The following is a 12,502-nucleotide window of genomic DNA, read 5'->3' as shown; positions in this document are numbered from 1 at the left end:
TACTACTGCCTGGTAAAATTATTATATTGCCACTGGAAAGAGCAAAGAACCCATTTTCTCGTCCTTCTCCTACATCAAGTTAGATAATACTTGTCAAAGTTCTGTGATGTATTGCACATAGATAAGAAATTATCCTAAGTGTCATTATTTCCCTTCTCTAACTCTGTATGCAAACTGTAGAGGATCCAGGCTACAGATATTTTCATTCATTTTAAAACTACTTATAACACAACAGGGTGCCTAGGTGGCTCAGTTGGTTAAGTGACCAACTCTTGATTTGGGCCCAGGTCATGATCTCACAGTCATGAGATCAAGCCCAGCACTGCACTGGGTGTGGGAATCTGCTTAAGATTCTCTCTCTCCCTCTGCCCCTTCCCCCCCCTCAAAAAACAACAACAATAAAAAAGTATTTATAACATAATAACATAAGTCTATTATATATACTAGAACCCTTTACTCCATGATGGGAAAAATTTTAACATTCGAAACATCAAGAAACTCTTGAATTGTATGAATCCCTCAGTCCTTAAAACTTGTCACGGATATGGCATCACAGCTCACTGAGTTCTATATAACAAAAATGAAAGGATTCATGGTCAAATAATTTTACATGTTAAAGAGATTCATTGGAAAGAATGAATGGACTTCTTGGAAGTTTAATATACTACATGCACTCTGTCTCTCTAGAAGAGCCATAGATGGGATTCAGGTACTATAGTTAAAATATGCACTGTGCCTCCCAATCAGACTTTCCTTATCCTATCCCCTCTTAAAAGGCCACTCCTACCCTATGACATAGTGGTTGACCATGTGACATGCTTCAGCTAGTGAAAATGAGAGGTAGTGACATGTGCTACTTCTGACCAACAATTTTAAGAGTCACATTTCTACCACCATTCCTTTTCTCCTTCAGCCTTATAAGAGTTATGCATCCCAGAGATGCTTCTTTAGCTTTGGTCGAGGAACAGAGAGGACACTGAGCACAATGGCAGTAGATTTATTAAGATAAACAAGAGTGAGAAATAAATTTTTGCTGCTATAAATCACTAAGATTTGGGGACTCTTTGGATAATGAAACATAACTTTGCCTAAGCTGAATGATACAACCGCATATCCTAGATTTACTGGACCCTGGCATCTTTTTGCCATGTAACATCTTCCAGGATTTGCTTCCTAAATTACTCCTGGTTTCACATGGCATCTTTTCTATTTCTTAGTTAATACTGTATTTATGATGATTGTAAATGTGAGCTGAAGTATATATAGTGTCATCTTAAGCTTCTTAAATGTTATCAGCAATTTGAATTTGTGTCGATTTCTTATAGTCAATAAAAAATATTTTATTGAAATAATCTGATTAACATTCAGAAATCATAGATCAGATGGCTACTTAAGGAAAGACTGCCATACTAATGCTGATTAACAATTCAGTGTTCTGAACAGATAAGATAAAGTGTCCAGCTTTACTTTCTATAGATGTATTCATATTCAGCGAATTTAGAATACTGCCACAAATTTAATTTTCTTTAAACCTCACTACATTCAACTCCCTTTTGGATTAACAATTGAGAACATATTTAAAATTTCAGTATCAATATTCAAATATTCTATAGTCTATTCTGCTGACCCAATAAAACCAAAATCAACTTATGCTAACTGGCACTCTTAAATACAGAATTTGTATTTGAAACTTAATTGTGCCTTAAAGAATAGCATAGAAAGGAGGAAAAATGGTACCTAATCCCAATCTTCTCACTGGCACTAAGATTTTGTTGGTGTTTAAATATCCTAGTAAATACACATTCAAGCTAAACTGTACATATTTTACAATATATGTATAATCTTAGACAATGACATTCAGAAGAATGGCTCAAAGGCCTTATATTTATACTCTCATGATAAAAGCAACGTTCAGTCATATACTTACTAAAACATGAAGGTAGCCACAGATATAGACAGATGTGAAAAGCTAACAAATCAAAATACTTAAAAACAGGAAACATTTAAGATTAACATACAATTACTCAGAGATTAAGTTCATGTCCTGAAAACTGCAACTAAACAATATTCATTTTAATTTACATCAAATTCCTGTCTTTAAATCATCAGTTCGCCACCAAGTGTTCAGACATCAGTAAAGCATCACACATTTTATTCCCAGACTGAGACAACTCTGCATGTAAGTAACCATTATTAAAATTAATCTGAAAACACTATTGCCGTATCTTAAAACCATTAAAAACTTTTCTCCTGAAGAAACAGCTTTGAAAATAACTTACGTACAAGGACAGAGTTATAGTATCTATGAGTTTCAGAGTCTGATATAATTTGACACATACATACTTTACAACCTCAACTTCACTGTGTGGTTTTCAAATTCAAAACAGTTTCATAACACTGCTATACTTGCCTCTATTATTTTTAACAGATTAAACAAACACTCCATAATGCTTTGATACTGGTTCATTTTTTAATCAAAGCTGAAGGCAGTACACAAACAGCAATAGCTTATGGGGAATAGATCGATTTAGTATTTATTTAGGTATGTAACCTCAATTTATTCAAGTCAAACTTTTTACCAACAGCACATCACTGTGAAGAAACAAATCAGAGATTGTGAAATAGTTAATTTTTTTAAATTCATGATTTTAAAGGAAAATTTAACTTACTTGATGATGGAGATTAAAATGTCACTTTAAAAAAAGAATAATTCACAAACCAAACCAAACCAAACCAAAAACGACCACACAAAATTATCACACTTCCCTGATCAATACAGAAGGTGAATGCATCGGATAGGAAAAAAGTTGAGACCCGCTCTGACAGCACATAGTTCTTGACTGCTTCACTGCTTCTAGGTAAGTAAGATGCACCTGCAGTGCTGCTCTTACCCGTCAAGTCAAGACTTTCCATTGTGATTTTAATGGAACATCAGAATTTCCAGCTTCTGTGATGCAGCAGGATTCTGTGAAAGACCCATAGCAAAGTGGTTAAATGGTGAGCCATGAAGGACTTTCAAACAAAGCTGACACTTTGTCCTTTTGCAAAATTATACCCCCCCGCAATGAATAATAGCCAAACAATCAAAATCGGGCAAATTATTAAAAATCCCTACGCTAACACTATTTAGAGAAAGCAGCCTAAAGTGTTTTTTGTCAACTTTAACAAAAAGACAGTCACTAAAGTTATTCAATGGGAATTCTGAGATTAAGTTACAGATACAAAGATTTACAGGCAAGCACTTCTCAGGTTTTTAGCTAAAATCAAGTACAGAATTGCCGGCAAATCCTCTGGAAAAACAGGATGTTAAACTGACATCCTAACTAGATTCAAGCTATTTTAAATGACTGGCCCAACACAACCAGATAAGCTGTGGTTAGGATATTAATATCTTACCATTTATTTTTTAGATGTTTTAAAGATAATGAGTGAAGCAATAGTTTTTTTAAAAAAGGTGAGGAGTAGGGGGAGACATCCACAGAGATAAAATGTTACCAAAAAAAAAAATACTTTCTAGCTGAAAATGATGAAGTAAATATAAGAAAGAGGATCAAATCAGCAAAAGGTTGTCCACAAAAATTAAATGGAATATTTTACATTAATAATACTGCAAATATAGACACATATACCTAAATTGCATCACTTTTAAGAATTAAGTTATTTCAGCTTCTATGTGAAATACAATTGTTTAGTTTCTAGGATGCTTCAATGGTAGTATACTAAATGCACACTCACCCAAGAGAGACAATTTCCTACCCCACTGCAGATTATGATATTTCTTTACAACCAGCAGGCTATAACATACTCTAGAAACTGGGTATCACTTACTGGCTTACAGCTCTATCAATATTATTAGTCATCTTATAGCATAACTGAAGTTTTATCCCTAATCAGCCACTGTGATATGGAAGAACTTACAATAAATATCAAAAATGTGTAATGATTCATCTGAGTAATCCTATATAGACTTAGATGATTCAATTGTCACCCAGTGCTACTGAAGAAAACAATAGCTAGAAACAACGAATAAAATATTAAATGGTCTCATGTGGCTTCATACAAGATACTACTCATTCATCCATATTTTTTAAAACAAGAGCATGGATGAAAAAATAAATCCAGATCTTTGAAGCAAAATATAAAAGACACATATGAATACTTCCAAATTAAATGACTATGTTTTTAACTAAGGAAGCATACAATTCCAAAAACCAAATGGTGGTGTGAAGTCTATTCTTAATTATCACAAAACAGGCAACTAACATTATTAAAAATACTGTTTTAAAAAATACACTACCTCGGGGGGTGGGAGGATGGGTTAGCCTGGTGATGGGTATTAAGGAGGGCACGTACTGCATGGAGCACTGGGTGTTATACGCAAACAATGAATCATGGATCACTACATCAAAAACTAAGGATGTAATGTATGGTGATTAACATAACATAATAAAAAAAAATACACTACCTCATATATTTAATCACATAATTTTCTTCATATAAATCCATAAAAGCCGGTACAGAAAAGAAAAAAAAAACCATAAAATAAACAGTGCAAAGAAAAAAAAGAAACGATGTAAAATAAATGAGTAAAAATCACGAATAAGTAACCATAAAAGACTGTCAGGTAAATAAATTGGTATAAACGAAAAAAAAATTCATATTTGCCAAAATTGGGAAAGGAGGGTCCATCATTAATTGACAGCATCGATTTAATTCTTATTCTGGCTTAAAGATTCGTTTACTTTTTCAAGAGTGAGCACATGTTATCTGAAAAATAAAATATGCTAATATATCCTATACACAGAACTTCTTTCAGGAGCTCAAAAGTAAATTCTCACTAATCTTTGGGTACCCTTCTCGATTAGTTTGTTTCTATAATCAGTATATCATATATATATGTATATATATGTGTGTATATATATAAAATCAGTATATTTATAATCTATCAATCTATCAATCAAAAAATGGACCACAACTATACCTTATTTTGATTACAATTCAGTAATGTATCAACTGTCTTACAACTATCTCTGGATAAGTCAGGAGGGAGAGGAAGAAGGCTGACTATGCTGTGTATGCCATGGCCAAAAGGGGTTTTAAAACTCAGGGTAACAAAGAAAATCTTGCTGGACTTAACTGACGAGGAAAGAGAAGCCAGAGGTCAAATTCAAGGCTGAAGATCCTGCCTGAGACAGACTCCCTTTGAGTTCTCTGAGAGCCAACCTTAGAGACTCCAGATTGTATCTGGCTCTTACAGATGCCCACATGAGTAGCTTCAGAAAAGCAGTTTCAGCATAAGCTGCTCTGCATTACAAATACTTGACAAGGTGTTGCGATTTGCTGGAACTGGGTGGCTGTGTGATGGGTCAGAAGGACGGGGCTTGCTGGGCGAGCAGGGGGAAAGGCCTCAGGCTGGGCCTGTGTTCTCCGAGTCCCACTTTGGCTTCCTCTCAACCCTCATTCTCGTCCTTAGAGCTCCCTGCCTCTTTAAGGATCCTTCTCAAGGCCTGTTTCCCCCCGTTACACTGCCTCCCCCAGAGGACGCATACCTAGCAGGACCGATCAGGCACAGCTCAGGATTCCCCCTGAGAAACTTCATGGCAGGTGGGAGAACTATCTATTAATATCTATTATTTACCTCTTACCACAAATTGGGCATCTGACTTGGCATGTGAAAAACCTATCTTAAAGATCGGGCCTAAGCAACCACTGAAAGATCCCAGAGCAACTGGCTTTCTGGCACAGTTTACACATTGCCCCTTGGGGTGCTATGTTTTGAAAAGCCTATTATACTAAAAAAGGTGAGGTGCCACTTCTTACAACGAGACAGACTCCCAATTATTGTTAATGTACAGTATAACATTCAAAGGCACATCATGGTAAACTCCCCTTTTAGGCCAACAGTGTGTGTTGTGTGTTTTGCACCCTGATGTCATTACTACCCGGTCAGTGCAGAAGGGACTCCAAGGCAACCATGTTGCCCACTTACATGGAGGAATATTTAATCCCCATGAATGACTGCTTTTCTGATGTTTTCATCAATTCTCCGGGTAATAGATTAAGCTTTAACTAACTCATTTTCATACATAACCTTAATTCAATCAAGCTCAATAAAAGTCATTCTGGACTGCAATTATTTGCTAAGGAACAATTACATTCAAATGAAAAAAAAATTGTTAGGCATGATACAATGCATGTACAGATGCCTCTCCATTTATGGCACCAGAAACAACAAAAAAAAATAGCCAAACGGCTAGAAAAGGAAATAGATTTTTCCTCATCCTCCTGAAAAATATAATACTCATGGTTTTACACCTGAACAAAACAAAATGGAGAACCCAAGAAAGCACATTTGAAAATTATTATTTTCAATGTTTGTGTTTTGAAAGAGACTGTATTTCTAATCTAAGAGTCAGCATGACCTCTGAAAGCCAAAACAAGTCCAGGTCACAAATAACAGTCTTAATACCCACTCTTGCGCTAAATCTTTCACTGGTTTCCTCCATTTTCCCAGCGACATGTAGTCCAATCCCCATACTTTACAGTGCAGCTTCTCTTAAAAGATTTTTCCTGTCTTAAAACTACTTTTTTACATGAGTACAATTTTTGTATTTTCCTCAACTCTCTCTTTTATATACTACATGCTACAAATAAAACTTAAATACAAACTCCAAGCTCTTACTTCTGTGGGATATAGCATATGTGTAGTCTAGCCTTCTGTGTCCTGTGTGTGCCTAAGGTCTCCCACCCACCCCACTACACTGTACATCCCTTTAGTCTCCTCAGTAGTGGCATCAGGCACATTATTCAATAGTACAGTACTGAAAAGGCATACCAGCTGTTTTGCAATTTTGGCCAATGAATTCCCCACCTCAGGTCACTGTGGCCCACACCACAGGCCAAGGATGCTTTTCCTAGAAATAATAAGCTGATAGTCTGACTTCCAGTTAAGTCACTTCACGAAATAAAATTTTTTCATATGAACAAAGATAACTGCAGAGAGATATATACTTATAAAGACACACACATACACATAGACGTATACACATACACACACATATAGATGCTTTTTAACAAGTGCTGTCTTTATTCATACATTATATTGCCAACACTTTTGTTAAAACCTTTATACTTGAAGCTTAAACCACAGCTATTTCACAGGCATTCTGGCCAGGCACCAATCTTTAACAGATATTACAAGGGTCAGCTACACTGAAAATGGAAATCTCTTAAAAGAAAATCCAAATCCAAAGTACCTCTTTGTCACCTTCCCACCCCCACCCTTGCATTTCCTCAGGACCCAGAGCCTTTCGGTTAAGACATCTTAAACACAGTAATAAAGGCAAAACAAGAGCTCGCTAGATATCTAACAGTACACCAAAGTAACTTCTAAGTCATTACAGTTGGACTTCCCAGTCAGCTGTTAGAAAACACTAGCAGGCAGAGACCAAAAATTCTAGCAATCATTGTTTAACATGGACCTCTTATAATAGCAAGATGAAAGACTTGGAAATCCTCTCCCTTTCAGCACTCAAAACTGACCAATTATAAAATGATGCTTTAAAAACTACCACCCATCTATATGCCAACAGCACAGAGATGCAAATGACAGAACCTTTATACAGCTTGAGATAATGACCATCATGTATTAACACTGCAAAAGGTAGTATGAGAGTTGCTGTTTTTTAGAAGCTGATGATCTAGTTGGGTGATCACACCCTCTGTCTCACACACACGCATACATACACATTAAATAATAACAGAAATGTATGCTGAAATGGTAAGCCAAGAATTCAAAAAAGTTAGGATGCACATGGGAATCTTTATGCAGAAGATGAATAAAGCTGGAACCTCCAGCACCAGTGGAGAGAGGAGATGGAGGAGAGTGTTATGGGCACATGGGAAGAAGCATGCTAGAAGGGATAGGAAGCAGATCTGGCGGAAGTTCTGGGTTCACATCAGAAAGTGGAACATGAAATGTGGGCAATTTTTTTTCTCCATAGTCTCAGGGAACAGAGTACAGTTGGCGGCGTGGTGTTCTGCAAAGCACAATGACCTCAGGGCCAAACCCTACATCCACCATTTACTCCCTGTAATTGTGGGCCAATTCCTGGGACTCTCGGAGTCTCCATTCCTCACCTACAAAATGGAGATAACAATCCCTCCACCTCTAAATTTAGGTTGCCTTCAACTATTATAAGATATAAATACTAAGGGCTTGACATATAATACGTGCTCAATAAATGTTAGTAATCTCACTAGAGTTAAGACTAAATGATAGAAAGGCATTTTACAGAGTTACATTGTGAAAGCACTGAAATCTGCCTTGAATATTCTCAGCATTTGGATGCTAAGTGAATTGCTAGTTTTTCCAGTGGGGTTTCGCTATAGATTTTGTTTTAATTTAGGTGGTTTTAACATATGTTTAACTCTGATAGTCTGAGAGCAGCCACTTTTTACTCCTACCAATTTTGAGGTACATGAACTGATTTGATAATATGGATATTTTATTATAATGTTCATTTGCCATAAGATTGTTGTTTCAGGGACCATGGTGGAACCATGAATTTCTGCAGTTTCCTTAAGTAGAGGTGGAAAACGAGTAAGAATTAGTCCCGTCAGCTGGCTTGGCAGGGGAGCACTGAATGCCTCTTTTATACTCTTGTGAACTACATAAATGTGCCTTTGACCTTCTCAGGCAGGGGAAATTGCACATTTAAGGCAGAAGGAGTTTCACTTCCAGGAAGAGTATAAAAACATGCTTGCCAGCAGCTACATCAGGAATACCAACAGGGAACCCCCAGGTACTTTGGGAAGATTCATTAGCTCTATCAAGCCACTGAGCACTGAGCTGGAAAATACAAGGTTAGGATAATCTCAGCCCTGTGGGATAACGTGCCTATGCTTTACGTGGGTTAGACCAAATAAAGCCTGGCCTACACACTTTAGGAATTAGTCTGAACCTTCAGGGAGGCGTTCTGTGAATAAAACCCACTAGACAAACCTCAAGACCACCTTGTCCTTTGACGTAAGAAAGGGTTCCTTTCACCTGTTTTCACTTCAGCAGTAATTCACAATATATAGAAAATCACATTTACTTATTTAGTCCAAAGTCATTTGATTAAAAAAAGGAAGTTAGTCATTTGTAATTTACATTAACTTTAAATGGAAAATATCCTGTTCTGAGAGGTAAAGGTCACTGGTCTTTCCCTTTTTTTCTGAATTAATTAATTAATTAAACTGCACAATTTAAAGAAGTATTAAAATATAACAAAATTATGTGATGTTATTAAAATGCACATTTCTGGGATGCCTGGGTGGCTCAGTCAGTTAAGCATCTGCCTTTGGCTCAGGTCATGATCCCAGAGTCCTGGGATCGAGTCCCACACTGGGCTCCTTGCTCAGAGGCAAGCCTGTTTCTCCCTCTGCCTGCCAATCCCCCTGCTTGTGCACTCTCTCTTCTCTCTCCCTCTGACAAATAAATAAATAAAATCTAAAAAAATAAAAAATAAATAAAATGCACATTTCTATTGAAATTTACATTGTTATTTTTTTTTTAAAAACTGTACTATTTAAGAAAGAGTCCCTGTCCCTTTCAAGTGCCTTAATGTCTATCTAGCAAATAGCTTAGTTACAGAAAGACGCTGATCCAGATATGCTAATTGCAAGAATTGCAAGAATATTCCTGATATGAAGACACAAAGAATCTGCCCAAAAGCCACACTAAGTGTCAATACACTCTATTTGAAGTTATTTATTGACAAAGCAGCTGTTCCTGGAACACATAATACTCTACAGTGATTACTTTAAATCAGAGAGATCCAAAACACTTTCCTTAGAGGGAAACTGTGAAGTCGAATTACAACATTTTCATAGCTGAAACCAAGACAAACCCAAAAAGGTTAAGTGACTGGACAAAAGGCATTCAGCTGCTTTGTGTCCAATAAATACCCCAGGTTTTCACAGTGCTTTCCCCATTCCTCCACTCTGCTAACCCTGCAGGATGTGATGTCATTCCCCACTAGAGATTCCAATAAGCCATGGAATCACAGAATGCTGGTGGCATATGAGAACTGCAGTCCACTCCATTCACCCCTTGGACCACAGCAAGCTAGAGTCAGAGCTAGGCCAGAACCCAGGGCTCCGGTTTACCATCAACAGAACAGCATGATGCTGCAGACCAGGTTACATTAGATCTTTATTCTCCCTGTGGCCCTCAGAGTAGCAACGTTTACCTGGAAAAGGATCATAAAATAGGGCCTAACTTTCCACGCTCAAGGTTAGAGGGTCAGAGAATGCTTCCTGGCTCTGGAACACTTTCCCTTCCTAGTCTGAAGGCAGAGAATGACATTTTTTAGTTGTAGAAATCAGCATGCAAAGTATCTCTTTGTGTTTCTAAATATCTTTATAAATACCTTGGAGTAAAAATGTTAAAGTCTGTTGACATGTGTGGAGGAAGGTAGTCTATGGGAACTCTGTACTTCCCACTCAGTCTTGTGGCAAACCTGAAACTGCCCTAAAAAAAGTTTATTAAACTTTAAAAAATGTGAATGTCAATGCAGTTCATTCTAACAATATTAAAATTAAATACTGACTATGGGGCGCCTGGGTGGCTCAGTCAGTTAAGCATCCAACTCTTGATTTTGGCTCAGGTCATGAGCTCAGGGTGCTGAGATTGAGCCCTGCCTTGAGCTCCGTGCTCAGCGGGGAGTCTGCTTCTCTCCTTCTCCCTCCGCCCTTCTCTTCTGGCTCTCTCTTTTTCTCTCTCTCTCTCTCAAATAAATAAAATCTTTAAAAAAACTGAATATTGACTAAAAATGACAAGACAATGACAGTGAAAATATATAAACAGTAATTCTCTTTTAAATATGCTCACTCCCACCAGAAACACCTTGTACCAATTAAAATTATGCCCTCCATTAAAACTAAGCACATTCCCTACAACAACGACCTCTGTACAGCACAATGCTCCACTGGCCACTAAGCGCCAATAAATGCCCCTGCATTAGTTGCTACTACTCCTATGGTAGTCAGTATTTAAAGTAATATAAAATATTTGGTTCAAATTATGCCAATTCAAAAAAAATCAAAGAAAATATTCTCCAGATATTCCCACTGGTAGACACAAAGAAATCCTTTGTCATGAACTCCAGTAGAGCAACCCTTCAGAGCTCAGCGTTCTACAACCCCAAGGGCCACCAATGACATGCAATACAAGGTGAATAGTGAACGGCATATCCTGAAGCAGCCCTAGAGACATCAGTAGTAGCCATGGTTCACAAAACTGCTAGTAAATATTTTGAAATTTTAACTCTTTTATAATTAACAAAATCAGATTTTTCAATTTTTCAAGCTAAAAAGGAAACTCATTGTCAAAGCCTTTTTTTTTTAATTTTTTTATTCTTATGTTAATCCCCTTACATTACAACATTAGTTTTAGATGAAGTGTTCCATGATTCATTGTTTGTGCACAACACCCAGTGCTCCATGCAGAATGTGCCCTCCTAAATACCCACCACCAGGCTAACCCATCCTCCCACCCCCCTCCCCTCTAGAACGCTGTTTGTTTTTCAGTCCATCGTCTCTCATGGTTCGTCTACCCCTCCGATTTCCCCCGCTTCATTCTTCCCCTCCCGCTACCTTCTTCTTCTTCTTCTTCTTCTTCTTCTTCTTCTTCTTCTTTTCTTTTTTTCTTAACATATATTGCATTATTTGTTTCAGAGGTACAGATCTGAGATTCAACAGTCTTGCACAATTCACAGCGCTTACCAGAGCACATACACTCCCCAGTGTCTATCACCCAGTCCCCCCATCCCTCCCACCCCACCCCCCCACTCCAACAACACTCAGTTTGTTTCCTGCGATTAAGAATTCCTCATATCAGTGAGATCATATGATACATGTCTTTCTCTGTTTGACTTATTTCACTCAACATAATACCCTCCAGTTCCATCCACATCGTTGCAAATGGCAAGATCTCATTCCTTTTGATGGCTGCATAATATTCCATTGTATATATATACCACATCTTCTTTATCCATTCATCTGTTGATGGACATCTGGGCTCTTTCCACAGTTTGGCTATTGTGGACATTGCTGCTATAAACATCGGGGTGCACGTACCCCTTCGGATCCCTACTTTTGTATCTTTGGGGTAAATACCCAGTAGTGCAATTGCTGGATCATATGGTAGCTCTATTTTCAACTTTTTGAGGAACCTCCATACAGTTTTCCAGAGTGGCTGCACCAGTTTGCATTCCCACCAACAGTGTAGGAGGGTTCCCCTTTCTCCGCATCCCCGCCAACATCTGTCGTTTCCTGACTTGTTAATTTTAGCCATTCTGACTGGTGTGAGGTGGTGTCAAAGCCTTTTTTAAATGAGAAAATAATCAGCCACAAAAGCACATTTTTCTGTACTGGCTTACGTAGATTATAATAGACATAAATGTATTTGCCCACCCAGTACACATGTATCTCCCATTTTCTGGTAAAAGAAGCACTC

General features: G+C 37.5%; 1 protein-coding gene across 13 annotated transcripts in view; it reads right to left on the bottom strand.

The window, feature by feature from the left end:
* The window catches only part of BBX (BBX high mobility group box domain containing), a 277,804-nt gene that overhangs the window by 162,636 nt on the left and 102,666 nt on the right, over positions 1-12,502 (bottom strand). For 7 of the 13 annotated variants that reach the window (XM_045902813.2, XM_054504154.2, XM_045902812.2 and 4 more), the window contains one exon: positions 2,892-2,965. The exons of the other annotated variants lie outside the window; for them this stretch is intronic. The gene's annotated coding sequence lies outside the window, so the exon portion shown is untranslated. The remainder of the gene's footprint in view (positions 1-2,891; positions 2,966-12,502) is intronic. 13 annotated transcript variants of the gene reach the window in all.

The sequence above is a fragment of the Mirounga angustirostris genome, unplaced genomic scaffold (assembly GCF_029215605.1).
Source record: "Mirounga angustirostris isolate CCGP_5_RB_7025 unplaced genomic scaffold, mMirAng1.0.hap1 SCAF_1, whole genome shotgun sequence".
NCBI lineage: Eukaryota > Metazoa > Chordata > Mammalia > Carnivora > Phocidae > Mirounga > Mirounga angustirostris.
Note: the sequence above shows the minus strand (reverse complement) of the source record. Positions and strands in the feature narration are given on the sequence as shown.